Here is a 21,689-nt window from a genome sequence, read left to right on the forward strand (position 1 = left end):
CCACTCCATTGATGTCAATATGCTTTGGCTCCAACATGCAAGGTATCAGTTCCTTATAGGAAAAGCTTCCAATTATGCGGAATAAAGATTGCTGTTGCGTAAAGCTCTTCTTTGCAAATTCTACTGCTGCTTTCAGTGTGATTGACTTATAAAAGTCTCAAGAGAAAGCCTGCATTTACTCACTCATCCTTCAAAGATTGTGTAGGCCTGCCAGGGGCTATCTAAACTGTATAAATGTCATACAATCTGCTAAACACTTGTTGAATGTCCAGTGCCACAATACGTTAGATATGCCGGAAGCACCACCTTGATTCCAGGGCTATGAGATAATCAGCTTGCTATATTTTTTTACCACTAGCATGTAGTAGTAGAAGAATTTGTTTTAAAATCTGGGAAGGCTATTCACCCCCTTTCTCTCTGTACCTCTCCCTTCTTCCCTCCCTCTTTCTTTTTTCCCTCAGTTCACTTTCTGAGAGAATATACGTGCCATGTATGCTTATTCCAAGACCTGAATAGCTGGACTTCCCAGGAAAGGATATGTTAGCTCTTACATAGTTGGAAGAGGTTTGGGATTGACTCTGAGAAACGGAAACAGTGTGGCAGGTAGCTCATTGTACCCAGTTATTATTGCTGTGTGGTGTAACACATAAAAGACAATTTTAGTTGTGAAATATACTCTGTTTCAAGAAGAGTAATGATGTGTAAAGTATCCCAGGGGACTTAGCTCCAGAAGTCTAAAGCAGTTTCTGATAAGAAGAAATTCCATTTTAGATACATTCTAAAGGAAGTTCCTATGTCTCTTCATAAAACCTTCACTGTAAATAATGACAAAATTGCCATTTTCTGCCTTGGGAGCTCCAGTGTTGTCTCTTCCTAAAGCCTCCTGCTCTGTAGTTTGGAATGACATGTTATCCCTCTAGGTTCTCTTACTAATAGGTACTGAAAAATAGTGCCAGACAGGAGAGTTCCACTATGAAAAGACAGGTGATTTGAATAAGATGTTTCTGACATCAGGGTAAATTTTTTTTTTGCTTTTTCCTTGAGCTCTATCTAGGTAGCAAAACCAAAATTTTAAAAATTATAAGGCAACTCATACACCACCCAGAAAAGAACATCTCAAGTATGGAAATGAGAAAGTGAGGAAAAGATTTATACAGGTTTTAATACTGAAATTACCTTTGGCACCCAACAAAGGCTAAAATAAAAGCAGAGTAATTTAATTCAACAAACCAGCTGTGTGCAACTTCTTTGACAGGTCTAGGGAGAGATTCAGAGGAAGAGTTACATATATTGGTACGCTAAGTCTGAGAAACACCTCTCCATAATTCACCGATAGAGGTCCTTAAGACTTAACACATTACGATACTGTTTATACAAACTCTTCATCCTAAAAGGTTTTCCTTAAAGGAAGAACACCTAAGAAATACGTAGCCTTATAAATTCTCCCTTCTGTTTTCTGTCTGCCTTCTTGGGAATTTTCAGGTTAAGATGTTGACTTTTATCTTTGCTGCTGCTTACGTTTTAGAAAGACTACTCCTTCACCATAGTAGGGGGATGGATTAAATCATGAACCTGTCCTGAAAAACATGCTAATGTCTTAAGGTGAAGGATCAACTTCTAGATCATGGATTAACAGGTCCTGTCTTAAAGACTTTTTTGTTTGTCTGCAGGATTTTATTTAGGCTGATTGGTTTTGTTCACAATGTAATACTACTAATAGTTGTGTCAGCACAATCTAGCATAGTAGCATAACGCAGCACAGGAGAAGGAATGTGCATTGTGGGAGAGAGGCTTAAGCTGGAATTTGTCCTGAAGGTGTTATTTTTTTAAAAAACACTGACAACAGTTTCATACAAATGTATGACCAGGGAAGGCCATGATTTATTTAAACATATGAAGTAGCTTCGCATGTGCCTTACACTACTGTCTCCGTCTCAGAATAGATAAAGCAGCGACACAGAAAAAGAGGTAGATTTCCTATCCCAGGCTTGGAGGGCTAGGGATAGGAAAGAGGTAATCCCAGCCCGCTGTTTCAAGAATTGTACTCTGTAGTAACAATAGAAGACTCAGGTATTGCCACATTCATGCTCTTCCCCTGATGAGCATACCTAGCCTTGAGCAGCTGAGTTGTGCTGGCTGTACTGTTAATCAGATAGGGAACACATCTGGTTTAAAAAACATAACAAGACTTACATGAAGAAATTATATATATATATAAAAATAATAGCAAGACTACTTTTTAAACTGGGTCTTCTCCCATATCTACTTTTCAGGTTCACTGCATAGACATTTCTCAGGGCAGAAGTGAGGGAACAGCGTGCTGAAGATGGAGGAGGGGAACACATGGCTGTGGAAGGGTGGCAGAGGGAGCAATCCTGACTCAAGGTATTGTATCCAAAGATTTCACATCATGAATGTACAGTCCAAGATAAAATATTAACAGAAGGCTCGGTCTGCTTTTACTTAGTTAGACCAGCATACAACTGTTATGCTTTCTTGCAGCTGGAAAATTAATTCGCTTTAACACTGTTGAACTCTTTTAAAGTGGCTTCTGTATTGTGTGAATCATAAACATTCACACCTTTCTCCAATTCAGTTAAGTAAGCAGCAAGATATAAATTCTGTGACTTTCAAGAAGAGACATTTAGCTGAGACATTACTATTTCTCAAGCTTAAGAGCAGTAACTAGCCTTTCAGTCAGCAGCTGAAGGGGAATTTCAAACAAATTTTCACAGAAGATTTCACCATAATTTTTTTTTTTCTTAACTGGTCAGAAATGTAATAGTATAGATTAGCAATACTTGCTTCATAGAGTTAGAGGTAGGAAAATGAAAACAGTGTGTCAGTCTGTAACACCACTTGATGTACAGGATACAGCCAGGGCTTACCATGTTAGGAATGGGTCAAGTGTTTGTAAATTCTTTGCATAGACTCTGTGATTTTTTTTTTTTTTTTAATAGGTCTAAGTGCTAAGGAACTTATATCTATGGGACGTCTGTCCTTTCTTTTATCACTAGTTGATGCAGTCCATCATTTAGATCCCACATTTAGATTACAGTGTGTCTGTTCCAGTACTTGAGCAGGGCATCTGTGACCATCTATTGCATTGCAGCCTGTCCTGGGTTCAGGCTATGACTCTAATTAATGATAATGGCAGTAAAATTATCCAGAATGTAAATAGTCTTAGGTATAAAGGATTTGGATGCTTGTAGTTGGCTTTGGATTATGAGTGGCTCCTCCATTACGTGCTTGTATTTTATATTCAGGCGTTAGCAAGGATTGGCATCTCCTTTTAAGAATGAAACCACAACTTAAATACCCTTACACTGATCTTCTTTTCTAAAACTCTGCTAAGTTTTAATTCATTATTTTAAATTTAAACGGAACATGCTGGCTTTTCTTAGTTCTCTAAGAAGTCCTATGGCAAATTCCAGCTTCCACACAGCTGAAAAACAAACGTGTAAGTGGCAGGTACCAGAATTTAGGAATGCATATCTGCACCACAGTTTATGATTGGGAAAACCCTGTCAGGTTATTCTAAGGAAATCTCCAGACACCTTTAACATAAAATGTGCAGTTCTAAATAGCAAGATGTAGATTTGAAAGGGGTCTGAAGGCAGTACTAGTCAGACTGTGTTGTCATAGCAACAGATATTGAAATTCAAAACATGAAGTACAAAATGGGGGTGAGAGAAGAAGGACAGAGAAAAGTAGTATGCAATGATGAAAATCTGTCAAAAAAATGTGAAAATTAGACTTCCATTAAACAATGATAGAATAACTAAAATATCCTTATTCTGCATATTATTATAATTATCATTTTTTTACCTTTTCCATACAACAATTTGAAAATGCTTTATAAATATTAACAATCTACATCATCAAACATCCCTCATGGAAATCATTGATCTTGTCATGTATAGATAGAAATACCAAGACAAAGAGACCTTTGCGTTAGTAGAATGTGTATGCAGAAGTGAAAAGACAGTTCAGCTGTTTGCTTAGCTCTGTGCTCACATGCTCTTTGCTGCATTGTTTAACATGACAGAGCTTTATGATGTTATTATATAGATACGTAACAGAAGGACCTGAGTAATTTTAATAATTACTTGTTTAATTTAACAATTACTTAATTGTTACTACTAGTGGTAGTAACAGCATTCTTTTTCTGACAATAAAACTCCAGTGCTATGGTACGCAGTTTGTGTAATTACTTAAACTTTTAACTGTATTTCTTTACAGTAATACTGATAGTAAATAGGGAAAGAATGAGTGAAATGGTAAACTGCATTTTTCTTTTCCTGAAGATGTGCAACAGTTTAGAAAGAGATATTCATGTCTAATTCATCAGGAAACTACAGCAAATCTAACTCAACAGGAAGGCATTAATATGCCCTTGTTGGTGATAAAGGAACCATATTGTTGGTCAAAACCCTGGGATTACTGTTTTTTTCTCTATTTATTATTTTTAGCCCTTACAGACATCTCTTTCCAATCTTCTATTTTGAGTTTAACACTATAATAACTTCTCTATATTACTGACTTGTGTATAATAGAATTCTTTAGTATATCCATGAGATTTTTTTATGCTGGATTTTGCAATGACTTGCATTTTACTTCAGCATTTTGAAGGAGTGATAATGAGAAACTTTCTTTCTCTCTCTTTCCTACATTCATATTTCCCTTCTAGGCATGTAATTCAATTTAAAGTTGTTATCATTCTTGAAGTAAGATAATACTACAGTATCTATCCTCTGAGAACAACTTTAAGGTTTTTCAACATGTATATCAGCAGTATAAAGCAGACAACTTGCATGTCACATCCAGGAATTTGAGGCAATAAGCCATAAACAAAGAAATTAGATAAAGGTAGAAAAGAAGCATTCAAAATTATGAAAATGTGCTGACTGAATTATAGGCTGGCAGTACACCAGAAGAGTTGGAGCAAACAGAAGCACAAAAAGAAAAAGATTCTTGAAGCCTCGATTTTAAACAAATAGGTCAAGAGTTTTCCAATTTAAGGAGCAAATTCTCTGGTATTTCTAGGTTTGCAATGGTAATTATGATAGAAAGCTGAAAATTCTCTGGTAGTTGGGAAGTCAGATGACATTAAAGAAGATGAGTTCATAGAAGATGAGTCATGTCAGAGAAGATAGACCCAGGGTAGTAAACAGTAGTAGTAGTAAACAGTAAACAGTAAAAAAAGTTTTCAGGTATGTTTACTAGACAGCTGCTATAGTTTCAGCCAATTGAGCCATGAAGTCCTTTGCTTGGTAGGTGTTGAGGTGTTGTTGCACCACAGAATTCAGCATGTGCCAAGGTGCTTGCCGAGTGTGTCAGGAAGCAATTTTGTGTCAAGATCTGAAGCAATTCTTCAATGTCACCTTTGTCCAAACCACAGGTTTAAAATACCCACGTTGGTCAGCTGTGGTTTAGCATAAAGCTATAGATTTAATGTGTATGATATAAAATGTAGGAGCAAAGGGGAGAGGATGAAAGAAAGTAGGTCCAGGGATTGATAGAATGTGCTGAAATAGGACTACAATAATTTTCCTGATTTTTTTTTTCCCTGTCTCTTTCAGACACTTTTAGGACCTAGCCTCTCTGCTTATGGAGTTAGAATTGGGACCTACATCAGGCCAGGTAGGAAAGTGGCAGAGGAAATCACATATGGAACTGAGTGGAGGAACGTGTGCAGAACCAGAAGACTAGGATAAGGAAGAGAGAGGATCACCATCTGCAGCCTCATAGAAATAAAGCTCTTAATTTGTCTCTTAATTGCAAGTGCTGATATAATTTTAAATCTTTTCACATTCCATTATTACACTTTCTAAATAAAATTAACAATTTGATTTTCAAAATAGTTTGCATATGTCTACACTCATACTGCAGTGACTATACTATAGGCCTACCTTCTTTTCATCTTTATTCAACAAATATATGACAGCTTTGGGAGAAAAACACCTTACTACAAAAAAGAACGGGAAATTCTTTCTTTCTTAGAAGGCAAGCTGGCTCTTCAGTAATGTTTAAAAAATTCAAAGCGAAAAACTAATGATGAGAGATTTTTCTACTCTCATAACATTGTCTACTACTTTTAATCAGATTCAGGGGTCTCAAGGCTGGCTAAATTACCAAACTGTAGACATAAGCGTGAAAGATTGTCCTTAGGCATGTACGACTGAGAAATTATTTGCCCAGTAAAACAGTTTATCTTTGAATATAGCTGAAACAAAACTGAATCAGGCTGCTTGCACCTGCATTTGTCATAAAGCTCTGATATTAATGGTTTTTATACTGAATTCACTATTTGCATCTAATAGAAGCTTTTTATCCCAAATATTACTGAAAAGTAATTAAGTGCAAATTACATCTTAAACATAACATAAAAACTTGCTTCTAACTGTACATATGTCTCAACTTGCCTCAAGGTGCATATGGATGAACTACAAAAGAATAATTCTTTCTCATTTGCTAAACAGCTAAATAAAGGAAACTGTTTTTGTGTTATAATGCTATGGAAGAAAAAGGCATAAATGCCTTAAACAGAGGTAGGAAACTGCACACAGCAAAGTTTCTCTAGTGTTTTTTAAACACTCTGTTCTAGAAAGGCTTGGTTTGGAATATGACTGCTCTACCCACGTCTTGTTTTTAGACTCCTTCTGAAATACCAGCGGCTGGCAACTTACTGAAAAGGGTGTTTGTCTGCAACTGTAATCTTACGTTCTTCCATATGTATGAAAAACATTGTGGTATCAAACTTTGTTATTGCTACATAATTAAATTAATTTGTTCATTTAAACACGAACTATTTCAAAAGATGATATGCAACACTTTAATATCCATGAAGTTTCCCTAAACCTGTCAAGTTAGTGTAACAATAGTAACTTTTTAAAAAAACTTTCTTTTTGTTTTCTACTTCCCTTCTTAATTTCATTTCTGTTTCTATTTGATTCTATTCTGTTCCTGACACAGAGTTGGGAGGTTACCGAACATCAGACTCCTTGTCTATCTGCCCATAAGGTGCAATGTCCAGGATTTGACACCATTAGTCATAGACTCATAGAACGGTTTGGTTTGGAAAGGATCTTAAGATCGTCTAGTACCAAACCCTCTACCATGGGCAGGGACACCTTACACTAAACCAGATCACCCGAGGCTCTGTCCAACCTGGCCTTGAACACTGCCAGGAATGGAGCAATTGCCACTTCCTTGGGCAACCTGTTCCAGTGGCTCACTACCCTAACAGGAAAGAACTTCTTCCTTATATCTAACCTGAGCTTCCCGTTTAAGTTTTAACTCATTACCCTTTGTCCTATCACTACAGTCCCTAATGAGGAGTCCCTCTCCAGCATCGTTACAGGCCCCCTTCAGATACTGGAAGGCTGCTATGAGGTCTCCACACAGCCTTCTCTTCACACAGTCCCGACTTTCTCAGCCTACCTTCATACAAGAGGCGCTCCAGTCCCCTGATCATTCTCATGGCCCTTCTCTGGACTTGCTACAACAGTTCCATGTCCATCTTATGTTGAGGACACCAGAACTGTACACAATATTCCAAGTGAGGTCTCACAAGAGCAGGGTAGAGGGGCAGGATCATCTCCTTCGACTTGCTGGTCAGGTTCATTTTGCTGCAGCCCAGTACATGGTTGGTTTCTCAGCTGAGAACCCACACTGAAGCTGGCGAACACCCACCCCCGAGTCCTTCTGTCCGCTCGGCAGAGCAGTGGCGATGGAAGCACACAGACTACACAGGTGCTCCAGGCCCGGTGTACATTGCACCACAGTGCTGTGATTCTACTCCCACAGGTCCACTGACCCACGGATAAAACCGCCGCGCCCTTTCCAGGGCCCTGAGGCGCTCCCAGAAACACCGAGCACAGCCGTTGCTAGGAAACCAGCGCGCGGGAGGAGGGGTGGAAGGGCAGGCCAGGTTCCCGAGGCGTACCACAGCTCTCCTCCAATCGCGTCGTGCCTCTGCACCTGGAGGCGGGAGCCGCGGAGCATCTTGCCCTGCTGAGTGGTCTCCGGCTGCAGTGCGTCACCAGAAGGCGGGGAGCTCCCGGATTGGCTGTCAGGGGGAGGGAGAGCCTGGTGCTGATTGGCCTGCGGCTGTCACGCGGCGCTGGTAGGGCAGTGACGCCCGCGGCGGCGGAGGGGTCCGGCTTGTCAGGTAGGAAGGTGCTGTGCGCTGCGCGGTGACGCCGCCAATGCTCTCCCGCCCTGGGAGCGGCGGTCGGGCAGAGGGTAGTCCGCTCCTGCCCCTTGTCGTGCCCTGCCCGCCCGCCCGCCCGTCAGGCGGCCGGTGCAGGGGGCAGGTAGGCCCTGTGCGGGGTTTTACCTGCGGGCGGGGCGGGCAGCGGCGCCGCTCACGCTTCCCTCTGAGGGGGTGGCTGCGGTGGCATCTAATGTCCTCGCTCGACGGTCGTGCAGATAAGCGGCGGCGGCGCCGCCTGTTACCCGGGGGCGGCTCCGCCCCAGCGGGGCCCGCAGCGCGGCGAGTGCCCATGCCCGCCCCCGGGGCTGCCGCCGGGCTGGGGCCGCGGGGCCCTGCGTGGGGTTGGGCCGAAGGGAGGATGGGGCTGGCCCGGGCCAGTTCCTGCAGCATCTCTCCCCAACTGTGGGGACACGGCATGTCTTCTGTCCTGCGCTACGGGCTGAGACTGCCACGAATAATGGAAGGACGCGCCAGCCACCGCTTGGAGCTGTGATGTGATGTGTGCCCACCTCCCAGATAAACGCAGCGCCACAGGCTTTGGATGTCCCGCAGTGTACAGCTTGAGGAGTTTCTGAACTTAGGCCTTAGATGTAAGGCCGACATAGATAGGACCTTCTCAGTGCTGCTGCCCAGGGTTTTTTCACTTGCGTTTTTATGCTGTGTGTGTACCCGGGTTCGGTCTCTGCTATGGTCCTAAGTGCTCAAATAGCTAGTGTTTGAGGTCGAAATACGCAGAAGGGTGTGAAATACGCCTTTTCACCTTGGAGTATGTTTCTGGTTTGTTTGAATTCACGTGAGCATACACCCTTGGAAGAGACACATCATATGTGAACATGCAGGGTTTTATTGCACTTTTAAACAGGCCGACTCTTCTGTTTGCGAGAAAGCAGCAGTTTCCACACGTGGATGTGACTTTTCCTGCTTTGCAACAAGCCTTCACAAAGAGATTTTGATGCTCTACTGTATTTCAGTGCAGCTTCTTATAACAAGTTCCTGTGTGAGAAAAATCTGGGTGACATCTGAAGCCTTTTGACCAAAAGAGTTTACCAGGTATTATTTTAAGATAATTGTGTCTCCTAAGTAATATGTAATAAGGAGATGACTGATACAGTTTATTACCTGAATGTGTTAGTCCTTGGGAGACTGAAGGAGGTGGGATGTTCATACTTCTAATGTGTGCAGAGTGAAAGCAGATTGCAAATGATGGACATACAGGTTGAGGTACTGTAGTGGTTATCATTGGTGAGACAAATGTATTTTCTCTCCTTTTATAAATTACCTTTTAATGTGTTTACGCAAATTGTCAGTACATTGTTGCAGGTTTAAAACATACATGTGTGGAATGTTAACCCCAGAAGAGTTGAGCTTTGGGGATACTTCTTCGAAGGAAAAGAGCAAGGTTACTTATTAACAGAGCAAAAGCTATGTTATCACCAAGGTTCTTTCCAGGTTCCTTGCAGCTATAACTTTCAGTCACAGCTGAGTCTTTCAAAGGAGGGCACTTCTGCAGTTGGTATTTGTATTGCCAGTGTGTAAAGTGGTTATGTAGAAATCATTCTGAGAAAATGAGACCGGCTGAAGAAGGGGCAGGAGGTTTTTAAGGATACAGTGACACAAAGGAAGATGAGAAAGGCCTTTGCTATGTGTGCCTCACTGGAATGAGAGATTTAACACAGGGAAGCAGGATCCAGCTGCGTGGGGCTGCAATGCAGTTAGGGAACATAGGATGTATTTCCATGCTTGAAAGTGTTCGTAGTCCGGTGGAGAGGAGCGGATGATGTGAGGTAGTTCTATGCTAGTTCGCCGCGGCTCGGGGTGTTTTGGGCCAGGTGACTGGCGTCAGTTCTTTGTCCATGCGGAGAGCCCCCCTTCCTGCCCGGCTTTCCCCGCCGCGGCTAGGGGTACTGTGGTCGGTGGGTGAAGGGAGATACGCTGCATGTCAGCCCGAAGGCGGAGGAAGCTGGCTGCCAGCCCGGAGCTGCTCCATACAAGGAGATGGGCTTAGCTGCATGAGGTCATCACTGCACAGGGAGGAGGTTTCTGCCCTGTGTGGGAAGTGGGTCTAGGAAAAGGAAAGGGGATTCTTTTGCCGGGGCGCGGGGGTGAGGGGAGGAGCAGCAGCAAGAGAAGAGAGAGGAAAGCTTGAGTTCACTCTAGCAGGATATAAGCTGAGTATATATGCTCCTGTCGTAAGATAAGTCTGTCCGCTCGGTACTGTCTGAATTCTAGTGTTGGTGTATTTGCGTTATAAGAATGTATTTTGAAAACTTAATGGAGGGGTTTATTACACAGTATAGATAGTCTTGGAGTTGTCGAGTATGCGTTTCTTTTAGGGAATTAAAGGGTTTGAAGTACTGTGTGTGTAAATATGCAGCACATTTCTACTGCATAATATTTGCATTAGGTAACTGTCACATTTTAAAAAACTATGTTTTAGAAATTTTTGTTTGGTAGTGAATCAGTGGCATTTGTAGCTGTGTATTCCAGGTTCGGGAGACGGTAGGGAAGGTAGTTACCTTTGTAAGAACTACATGTGTGGTCTTGTACAGTGCACAGAAAGTTTTGGTAATAGCTCCTAAAAAACAGCAAGGGTGCTTCTGAAATGGCTTCCTCCCTCTCCCGCTTTTTAGGCCAGATTCATGGGATTTTGATCCCTCTCGTAGCGTGAAATCATATTTGAAAGCATGATTGTAGTATTTTCTAATTCCCTGTGCAAGTTTGAATTCGGAGTTGAGGTTGGTTTTGAGTGTAATGCGTCTGAAGTAATAGGGAGTTTTTCAGTCCTATGTGTTTCCCTGTGGATGATAAAAATAAATTCCTAATAAATTAAGACTTAATGCTGTTGTTAGACTGAGTGAATTGCAATTCATAACAAAATTCTACTTTGAATCTCAGATTATCACTTGGTCTTTAGACACCAGCTTCCTTCACATTTCTTTCTGTACTAGAGGGAAAATGCCAAATGGTTTAACAACATACCATTTCAAACTTTCTTTCCCATGTTTGAGCTTGTTACTAACCTGGACATGATACACTGAGCTTGTTACTAAATGCTCGGCAAGAGTGTCATGGTGAGTAGAGACAACACTCCATACTCAAAACTGTAGTGTGGTTCAGTGAGTTTTCTGGCCAGTTGTACAGGTCTGGCAGAATTCCTGATCTTTGAAATGTATTAGCTTGTCAGAACACAGCTCTGGCTGCTTAATCTTGTCTGTGTTGTGAACTTGCACCTTGAGCAGCGAGGGTATTTCATTAGGTTTTCTGATATGGTTGCTCTTTCTGTTGAGGGGAAAGTTACTACTCTAGCCAGGTCTTGTCCTTATGAATTTGTTAGGGTGAACGTGGAGTGACGGCAGTAGTTGTGTACTGTGAGGAGTTTCTGTGGGGTGGCTCTCTATCAAGTTGATAACATGAAGCTTTTGACTGTTAAGGGAGAATTAAAAACATTGCAAGTGTAGTCTTAATTTGTCCTTTAGGTATGCTTTACAATATTGCTTGCACAACACTATAGTCCATTTGGAACCCTGTTTTATTAAGTGGTAGTAAGGAAAATACTTACATGATAACTATCAAATATTTATTATTTATAATTTTGTTATCAGTTTCCTGTATGGTAATCAAATCTTGGTCTGAAGACAGTAGTTTGCTATCTCCCTTGTAGTTATCATCATTTGCTCTTAGAATCTGAAAACCTTTTTTTCATATTATGATTTTGGAAGTGATTAACATGCGGAGCTGAGACATTAAGAAATTAAGCTTAATCATCAAAATAAAGTACCATAATTAAGACCTAATGAAAAATCAATTACCTTTTAAGTAGGGTCAACCTGTGAAAAGTTTGTGAATTGTTGCATATGATGTAAGTGCTCCTTGCCAGAAGCAGAAATAGAATCCAGAACAGTGTTAAAGTACATTAATCATGAGCCCTTTGTTCCCTTGAAATTGCCTGTTTAGAAATTGGGAGACATGCAATTACAGCAATGAGCGTGATAAGAGTTGGGAAGATGAGCCCCTCTGGCAGAATGCTGAATCATACGCAAAGCAGTCCATCCTCTGTAATAAATGAGGCAGGTGTTAATGGAGAAAAGCAGTATGGAAATAATTGCATGACCACATAATGCATATTCCAAAGAGGATGGCATTTAGGTTTTCATCCTCAATTTGTGAATCTCTTAATTTCAGTACTTAATTTGTCAGTTTTGCTCCATTTGTGCAGTTCTCTTTATGCCTAACTTTTTGGTTTAGAAAAAATTAGAAAATCTTATTCCATACATCTATAGCATATTGTAACCAACATTGTTGTCACATTTATAAGTGTTTGCTGTTTGAACTGAGAATGGCAGTAATAAATTGCTTTTCTCAGTACAAAACCACACTGGAGTGGGAAATGGCGTAGATGGTTGGTTGTTTAATGGTTATTTAATAAAAGCCGGAATAATTTTATTGAATATTTGGTGCAGTAATGCTCAGACAATACAAATAACATATTAATAATGGCTCAGCTAGTAGAGGTTGTTAGTGGCTGGACTAATAAATCATAAAATTCACCTGTGCTGAACCTATAAATAAGAGTAGGGTCTTAAGATAAATCTTAGTCTTTGAATATCTAAAGCTTGACTTATTGCCTATTAAATTGTGAAAGTTTTTAAAAATCTCGTTAGTGTAGCATACTGCCACTCTGTTAAAATACAGCTTTTGTGAATTATGCTAAAGCTTTCTTTATTGTTTTGGTTTTCTTTCAGGTGGCAGCTGACTTCGTAGCTGTGGCTTCTGTTTCAGAATGTTCACAGATGTAAAGTAGTACCCCACAGTATTTGTATCTCAAGAAAGTTTCAGGAATTCTAGGTAAGGGGGTGCAGTCGAGTAAAGTGGCTATGGTTTAAAAATGTGACGGTTTAAACACTGTAAACAATTGTATTTTAGAACAATTGTGCTACCCCTTCAGCAAAATGGTGTGAGAATTGCTCTTGTAGCAAATTTTAAGGAAAATCATACACCTTTTGAACATCTTTTTGCTGATTAAGAAACATAAAGCATGGAATCAAAAACCACACACTCATTTATTGTTAGTGTGCATGTTTTTTTTTGTTTGCTGGTGCTGAGAATAGTGTGCTTTCTGCAAATGAGAATATCTTTTGCCTAATTTCCATAATATGGTTGTTTACCAGTTCAGCAGATGTGATAAGTGAAGTTCACCAGATAAAAGCAAATGCTTGATTCACCAGACAAAGATGTTAGCGGTTGAAGTGCGCAGCTGAAAAAGCAAAGAATTACAGAGTTAAAGGTGTGTATCAAAGGTAGAAGGCTGCCATTTAATATTCACTTCTGCCATTTGGGTTGGGTGAATGTTGACATTGGAGTGGCAAATCACTTGTCACTGAATGTGTTAAGTAAATCCTAATCTATTTATTTAAACAAATTTAATTGGCATCTAGATTATAGAATTTATCTAAATGGCTCCTTTTTCATATGAGGAGATAATTACACACATCCTCATTAAAGTCAAAATCTCAGTTCGATTCAGCTCTCCTTTTCTTCCATGGCCTCTTAGCTTTCCATGCTGCATGCTGCCTAGCTCTGCTTTGCTGGTGTCATCTGGTACCCTCTGAAAGGAAACCTGCCTACAGATGGTGGGATTTTTTTCCACCAGGCTTTGCTGCAGCCACAATGTGGATGCACACTGCAGCAGACTTGTGTCCTAAGCTAAACAGTGTCCCAGAAGTCTACTATCCTATGTGCCTTATGTCCCCACACCTAAGGCTTCATGTTTCCACAAAGCATGCAGTGCATACCCTGCATATCATGCTGCTGTAACATCATTCTGACAGCTGTGACATGGTGATTCCTTGTGCGCTAGTATTTCATCACCAAAGTTCCCCTACCCCAACATGGGGAGCCTAATAGAGATGCAGGGGTTTGTAGGGTCTTTCAGCAGCTGTGAGGGGCCATTTCCAAACAATGATTAAAGCAGATGGTTGTTAACATTTTTTGACTGTTACAGTAAGATACAGTAAGATGCCTTCTGTCCCTCTGCAGAGTTTTTCTGAGATTAAGTGGGATTTCAGGTTTAAAGATGCAGTCAGTCAAATTCCCTTCAACTGTCTCAGAGTACAGTAAGGCAAGAATTCAGAGGGACCTAAATAGCCTTTTCTCTGCAATACCAACTTTATTATCCCTGAATTTATTTATATTTTTTTCTGAAGAACATTCATGAATGGTGCTATGTCTTGGAGAACACTGGCCTCATAAAGTAAAAGTTAGCTGCTTGGCATTATTGGTGAAAAGAATACTTCCGATATGCAGAATGAAAAGCTGGGGCAAAAAAAAAATAATCTGTTGCAATAAAGATCAGTTAGGCTGAGTCTTATATATACAAATAGATTTCCTTGTGACAAGTCCAAGCATATGTTTTGGGTTTTTTCTTGCTCATGTGGACTTCAGTACCATTTATCCCAGAGACCTGGGAGGTTAAACATTCAAACTTTTAACTGTTATAATACCCATTAATTAAAATTTGATCCATTTGCGCATTTTGAAATGAGAAAAATACACGTCAGAAGGAATGTCTGTAACTGGGAAGGCTTATCTAAAAAAAACTGGCTGGATGTAAAAAGGGTAGGTTTTCTCATTGAAAAATTAGCTTTATGTATTTGTAAAGTATACTCATTAAATTTTTTTATGCACTTCAAGTGCTTAAGAAGGTGCACATGCATAGTTCAGTCATCTGCCTTTCTGATGACTCAACCTTTAGTGAGAGTTACTGTATTTAACAGAGTTACCACAGTATCTTCTAGGATACGGAGAGTGTGAGTGAACTTGAAGCAACACCTTTCCATGAACCACACAATGTATTCCTGTAGTGCAGCAGTCTGTTGGGAGGTGACAGGACTCTCTCTTCCTTATGGACCTATGTTTCTTGTGGACTGATTTTCTGTACAGAGTACTGTGTGGTCAGACTACATTAAATGTGATATAAGTGGCCTCAAGAAGACTGAGTGAATAGCAAGTTAACTAAGTAGAGGGTTTAAGGAACCAGAAGGATGTAATTAGTTTAATGAAGGAGGAAAGAAGCAGCAGCACACTGGTTCTTTGACTTTCTTTTCAAAGAGTGATAAATACTTGGAACTAGATTGTGTTTCTCCTGAGGAGACCAGTATTGTTGTGTATTTACAGGGTAATGGCAGATTTTTAATTTAATTGTTTTTGGCTGCAGTGAGAAATTCTGGCTGATGTTGGGCCATAGGAAAAAATTAAGATGCCTCTAGACTTTTAAAAGAATTTCATGTCCTGTGGATTTTTGTTTTTCTTTACACTTTATGTCCATAATCTCAAGAGGTAATACAGTGCTTCTGGAGGAAGCTCCTAGCAGTATTCTGGATTTCTAAATTGAAAAGTGCAGTGTCAGCAACTAGAAGAATTTGGGGACCTGAAACCTTTCCAGGGAGGAGTCTTACATGATATTCTGTGATGATGAGAGACCCTCAGTGCTGTGTCAGTATTCTTCCCTCTTTGTCTTCCTGAAGAGATACCTCAGTAGGTGGTCTAGGGATTGAGGGTTTGCTCTTGGATTCTGTTGTGTGGGATGTGTGTGTGTGTTTGTTCTGACTTGTCATGTATTTATCTCAGGGCAGATAGATACCAAGATAGGAAGCATAACTTTTAGAGGTATTGGATTTAGGTTTTTTTTCCAAATAAGAGGTTTGTGGTTTTTTTTTTCCAAATAAGATGCACTGTACATAAGCTTGAGTCACTGATACATGTAGGTTTTTTTTTTTTAATTTTTAATTTAAGAATTGTGGCCAACTCTTGGTAATTTTTGCATTATATGTTTCTTTGTAATTCTAGAACAGTGCTGTCCTTTAGCTGGTAGAACTTGTAACAGTGTCGGAGATACTGGAGTGCAGTGCCCGCCACCTGAGAATAATTTTTATCAGCCTCCGGCTCGATCCTTTTTTCTGTTATGATCTAGTGTGGAGATAAATGCAGCTGCACTGCAGAACTGAGAGTTCAGTGAAATTCATTGGTCAGGTACTTTCTGTTGAGGCCATGCTTTTCTTTGGCTGTCCTTACAGCCTGGCACTTAATTTAAGAAAAGCTTAACTCCTGGAAAAAAAACGCAGGAATGGAAGCTTTCTTTATTTGTAAGCATGTAGGAGGTAGCAAGAAACTAGGTTCATTTACCCTGTGAAAGCAAGGTGTATGTGTGTTATTTTGTACATGACATTGCCATTTTCAGTGTTAACAAGAGCATGATGTAGAGTCCAGAGGCTCACAGGCAGAGTGTGGCTTGTGGTAGCCAGTCTAGCTCTGCTCTTCTTAACCTGTAGATTAGGTTTAGATTAGGATTACAGGCCCTCACCCTCTTGTACTTTTCTGCCTGGTGAGATTCGGTCTCCAGCATCTGCCTTGCTATTTACCTCTGACTCTGAGGCAGAAAATTCTACAGGATTGAAGCAAAAGTGGTGGAGTGACTGCAGCTGAAGAGTACTTACTGCATGGTTCACTACCACATGGCATCCCTTCCCGTTGCACTTTTTTCACGGGAAGCCTGAGATGATAAAGGATATGTTGCGAAAGATTTCAGGCCGTGGGGAGTTGGGAACAGCTGCAGGTGTTGTAGAGAATGAGATTACGGTTCAGAATCATCTTGGCAGATGGGAGACATCATTTGGAACAGAGCAAGGCATCAGTGCAAAAGCAACAACACACAGTCTATAGGCTGGACTGCATAAGTAGGTGATGGGGGAAGAAACAGGGTAAGGTGCAGTTCTGTGGAAAAGGACCTGGAATTATTTGATCACAAAGTAGGACACAGTATCATGCTGTTTGGAAGAGACTGAAGCACTTGGGCAGAAGCTCAGAAGTAATTTCAAGTAATCTCTCTGGTTTTCTCATAATTGATGGGTTGTACAGTACCCAACTGTTTTAGGTTCTGATCTGCGAGATAGTGTCTAATTGGAGGGTGTTCAGAGGACAGCAGTGGTCTAGAAAATGATTTAAAGTGAAGAATTAAAAGAATCAAAATAGCTTAGTCCAAAACCGGTATATTCAGATTGTACAGAAGTGACTAGCCATTTCTCTCTGTTCCTCAGTCACAGAGTGGGGAAGGTTAGGTTTGCTCATTGAAAACTTTTTTCCTCATGCTAAGGGCAGGGAGTGCTAAATCAGATAGCTTGAGAAGTCTGAGTCTTGACAAAAATCTTTCTGTGGTATTTCAGTGGAACAGGAAAGGATTAGATAGGCTCTTTACATAGTAAGCCTTATACCTACATGATTATTAGTGACTTACTTTCATTGTGTCTATTACTACCATTTGCACATGTGAAGAGAATTCCAACAGGTAAATGAAAACTTTTTATATCCAAAAGAGGAAGTGTATCTTGTCATTCTTTTATCAGTGGTTTGGTTTTTTGTTGTTTTTTTTGTTTGTTTGTTTTGTTTTGTTTTTTGGTTTGTGTGTGTATTTTTTTGATATACTGACAAGTGAAATCCAGTTCTTTGATGGAGCTCATTCCTTCTTATTTGCATGTATTTTTAATAAGATCACAGCTGCAAGACCTGCTAGGGAAAGCTGTTTTTCATACAGCTGTAGGGATAACAGAGTGAGAGCACACTGTGGGAAGATGCTTGTACGTGAGCAAGTGTTGAGATACAGACTTCACTTGGTTCAGTCAGGTAAGGAGGGATGTTGGCACAACTGAAGAATAGTAGTTCCTGTCCTGCTTTTGCAGTTTAGAGATGTCTTGAGATTGAAGTTCTGCTGTTAAACAGATCTGTGGCTTTTTTCATGAATTTCTATCATAATTTTTTAACCTGTTTATTTCTTGGTTGCAAAAGTATCTTTAGACATTGAATTCTCTCATTTAATTATTTACTAGGCAAAGAATTACTCAAGAGCAGCTTTAAAAAAATTCATTTTCTGTCCCTGTGTTCTTCTGGGAAACACTTCAGGGATCTGACATACCATGTCACTTCGTGCTATCATTTTTTTTTTGGTACTTTTATCTGACACCCTGTCATACTTATCTATTTTGTGAGCTAAAAAATTCTCTTTACTTTCTTTGTGCAGAAGTTGATCCATATTTTGAGCAGTGATACCTATACTATTTTTGATGCTTTGCATTCTTCATGAGCTAGAATAATTTGAAGGTTTAGAGCAGCACAAATGTGTCAGCAGTATGTGTTTATATTCTCTTTTCCCTTCATTTAAAAAAAATGATATTCTGGATGGTTCCTAACCTGACTACCTCAAAGCACTGAACAGATACTTTTGAAGGTATATGTTCAGGGACTACCAGACCTTTTTCTGGTAATGGCATTAAATAACCAACAGTTCTCTCTCCCAGTGTGTTACATTGCATTTACAGACATGTGACTTCATCTGCTGTTTTATATGCTTGTTGCTCAGTGTTCTGGAGTTCTTAGTAAATTTTTTAATTATGTGTCAGTTTTGATTGCTCATAATAATCTTGTATAATTTGGAAACGTAAGCACGGATATATGAAATGACAGATATGCAGGTGACCATTCTGAACAGCAGTCCAAGACCTGGCTTAGATTCTGGTGAGGCTTCTGACTCTCCCCTGTGAGTCTTTCTCTCTCTATGTCTTAGCCTGCAAGGTCTTCACTTCTGTAATAGCTTCAGATGAGAAACATCAGCAGAAACTTCTTAGAAATCTTTTGTTCACCACTAATTCCAGCACCTTTACCTGCAGGATCCTTCGTTACTTCAAAGAACTCTTCAAATTGCAAAGCATGATTTTCCTCTACAAAAGCAGCGGTGTATTTTTATTCTCCCTGTTATTCCAGTCTACAAATTCTTCAGTATGATTTAACCACCTGGTCTGGTATTGAAGTCAGACTGTCTTTGTTCTGCTTCTGCTGATTGCCTTGTCAAACTGTGGAAAAAATTGATAATGTTTTACATTCTCCATTCCTCTTTAGTTGGGTCACCTGAAGCCTAAGTTTTTAAAGAACCAATAATTTGGCAATTTCATATTTTATGATGCTTTAACACATCAGCTGAATAGTATCTGCTTCTGGTGAATTCTTACTATTGATTTGGTATTTTTTAAATGCCCTTCTGATGCTTCATTTTGAGAGAATGCTTTACATATTCCCAGTCTACAGGGAATCTGATGTAGGATTGTCTTTGAGTGTCTCAGCAGTAATTTCAGAAAACAACAGATCATCCTAGGTTGTCTGCTCTATCTTATCTTTTAATTCTTTCTTTTATATCTTCATTATCTAGTGGTTTATTTCATTGAGGTAGCAAGCTGTGTGTAACTATAAAATTCTACTGTGTTAGAGCTCAGAAACAGCAATGGGAGGCCTGTAGCATTTTATTGCTCTCTTACAGATGGCTGTGTAGTTCACTGGCAAGCCTTTATTATACTTCCGTGTACTAGCTAGTATAGACCTATCAGTTAGATCAGTATTGGACTTGTATTAGCGGTTTTAAATTCTACTAATGACCTGTATGCAGATGAAAATATGCACATAGATAAAAAGTCAGTAGTAATTGGAATTCTAAAGATAAGTTGGGTTTGCATTTTAGTTTTATATTGACAAACAATTCTCCATTTTACCATGATAAAGTTTTTTTCTTAAAAAAAAAAAGTACTTTTTGTCTGTGTGCAGAGAGCAAAAGATGAAGCTTTTAACATCTGCTTGAAATCTAAATGTGGCCAGGGGCTGGTGGTAGTATGTGTTTTACTTTCATGAGTCCTGTTTGAACGAGGAAAGGGGTTAAAACTAGTGTTCCTGTCCAGTGATATGCTGGTGTTTCCAACTGGTTTGTATGTGTGATGGGGGGACTGAAGCCAAATTTACTATAATGTTTTTGCTCTTTCTTGTAATTTTTTGCTGGTGAAGACTTTCTCTTGGGCTTTGCAACAAGTATTTTTGTATCTGTTTTTAAAAATGTAGAGGATTTAAAGTGTAATGCTTCTAGCCTGCTGCATTTCTTTTCCCTCTTTTCATATCTGCTTGCACAGCTGCTGGTTTTTTTTTTTTTTTTTTGCAGTAACTGCATGTAAGCATCACATACAGTCTTTTCTATTTTTGGTCATGGAGCACTGAAGTTTCGTATTTATATTAGGCAGCACTTTGTTTCTAGAATGTCACTAAGTAACCAGAAGGGAATACTAAATAATGGCTGCTTCAGCATAAAATAAAGCTATCCCTTCATAAGATTTTGTAAATGCGTACATAAGTGCTTTGTTTTACATAGTGGTGATCTTGAAAATAATTCTGTTTTCTTTATCCTTACACACTGTCTGTCTTTCAGTTTTGCTCAATATGCCCTTTCTTAAAAGGGTATTGCTAAACTAATATTGGATGTCTCATCTAAAGCTAAATCTTTAGATGAGACATTCTGGCATAAGAGTGTGAGTGACCACTTGATATTGGTCTAGATGTAGCTTACACAGTATATCTAACACTTGTAAGCTATAGCAAAGCCTGTTTCTTATTATTTTTTATATTTCATATACTTTTTTTCAATATAAAACCTCAAAGATGCAGTCTTCTGTTTCAGTTTGCTTCATCTAGATTGCAGTTCAGAGTTACAGCTTGAAATTTTTGTGCTGCAGTCACCTGACCTCTTACTGCTCCAGATATTGGAGTAATTAGAGCCATATAAGAAATTTCTGTGTCTTGATTGGTCCCTTATGTTGACGCTTGTTTTCTTACAGTGCTGTGAAAATACTGCTACTAAGTTTGTCTTTCATATGATGAATTTTGGCCTTTCATGCTTTCGTTTTCCTTATTAACTGGCTTCCTTTTTGTTTTGTCAAGGGCAAAGTTCAGAAATAAATGAAATTATTCAATTTTATGGTTACAGTACACTCTGTCATAAGAAATTTCAAGAACTTAAAAAAACCCAATCTTTGGTTACATGTGTAGAGGCAAAATAATTTCTTCCCTCAGAACTGGGTGTATGAAGTGATAGCCTACTGCTGCTGCTTGCAGTCATTTAAGAAGTCTGCTCTTTTGGTTTTCTTGAGTGATCTTAAAAAAAAAAATAAATATATCTGTCTTCTGGTAATAGCCTGAAAATGCAAAGCAACTTACATAACCTTAAGTTTTACAATTTATTTTAAAATGCTAAAATAATAAAGAAGTTTGATCTCTGTTTCTTTCCCAGAGTTCCCAGAAAATAAAAGCATATTTCGTAAAGTGAAAATCAGAAGTAGCTGCTGACGTAGAGAGAAGTGTACTAAGGATCATTTCTTGAGGACCTTTTTTTAAGGTATGTGAGCTGTGTTTTGCAGAAAGGCCTTCCTGAAAATAACTTGGCTATTTTACGTTGAGTGGACTAATATTTAGACCAATTTTGAAATGATCAGGCTAGCTTTAGATTATAACTTTGAATGTTTATTGATGGCAGTAGCTCCATAGAAGTATTAATTCTGCTAGTTCATGTTCCATGCATTTCACATTAAAATACTGAATATGTGGTTAGTATAAA

At 39.4% G+C, this 21,689-nt stretch overlaps 1 protein-coding gene across 3 annotated transcripts in view; it reads left to right on the top strand.

The window, feature by feature from the left end:
* The first annotated feature begins 8,088 nt into the window (after positions 1-8,088).
* FER (FER tyrosine kinase) overlaps positions 8,089-21,689 on the top strand; it is a 147,426-nt gene continuing 133,825 nt past the window's right edge. The window contains exons 1-2 of one of the 3 annotated variants that reach the window (XM_057410458.1): positions 8,089-8,173; positions 21,366-21,470. The gene's annotated coding sequence lies outside the window, so the exon portion shown is untranslated. Of the gene's footprint in view, positions 8,174-10,410; positions 10,430-21,365; positions 21,471-21,689 lie in introns of those variants that run through there. The other 2 variants (XM_057410460.1, XM_057410459.1) reach the window with 2 other exon arrangements.

The sequence above is a fragment of the Pezoporus wallicus genome, unplaced genomic scaffold (genome assembly GCF_028554395.1).
Source record: "Pezoporus wallicus isolate ANWC-B61680 ecotype Strahan unplaced genomic scaffold, APGP_CSIRO_Pwel_v1 contig_2749, whole genome shotgun sequence".
Classification (NCBI taxonomy): Eukaryota; Metazoa; Chordata; class Aves; order Psittaciformes; family Psittacidae; genus Pezoporus; species Pezoporus wallicus.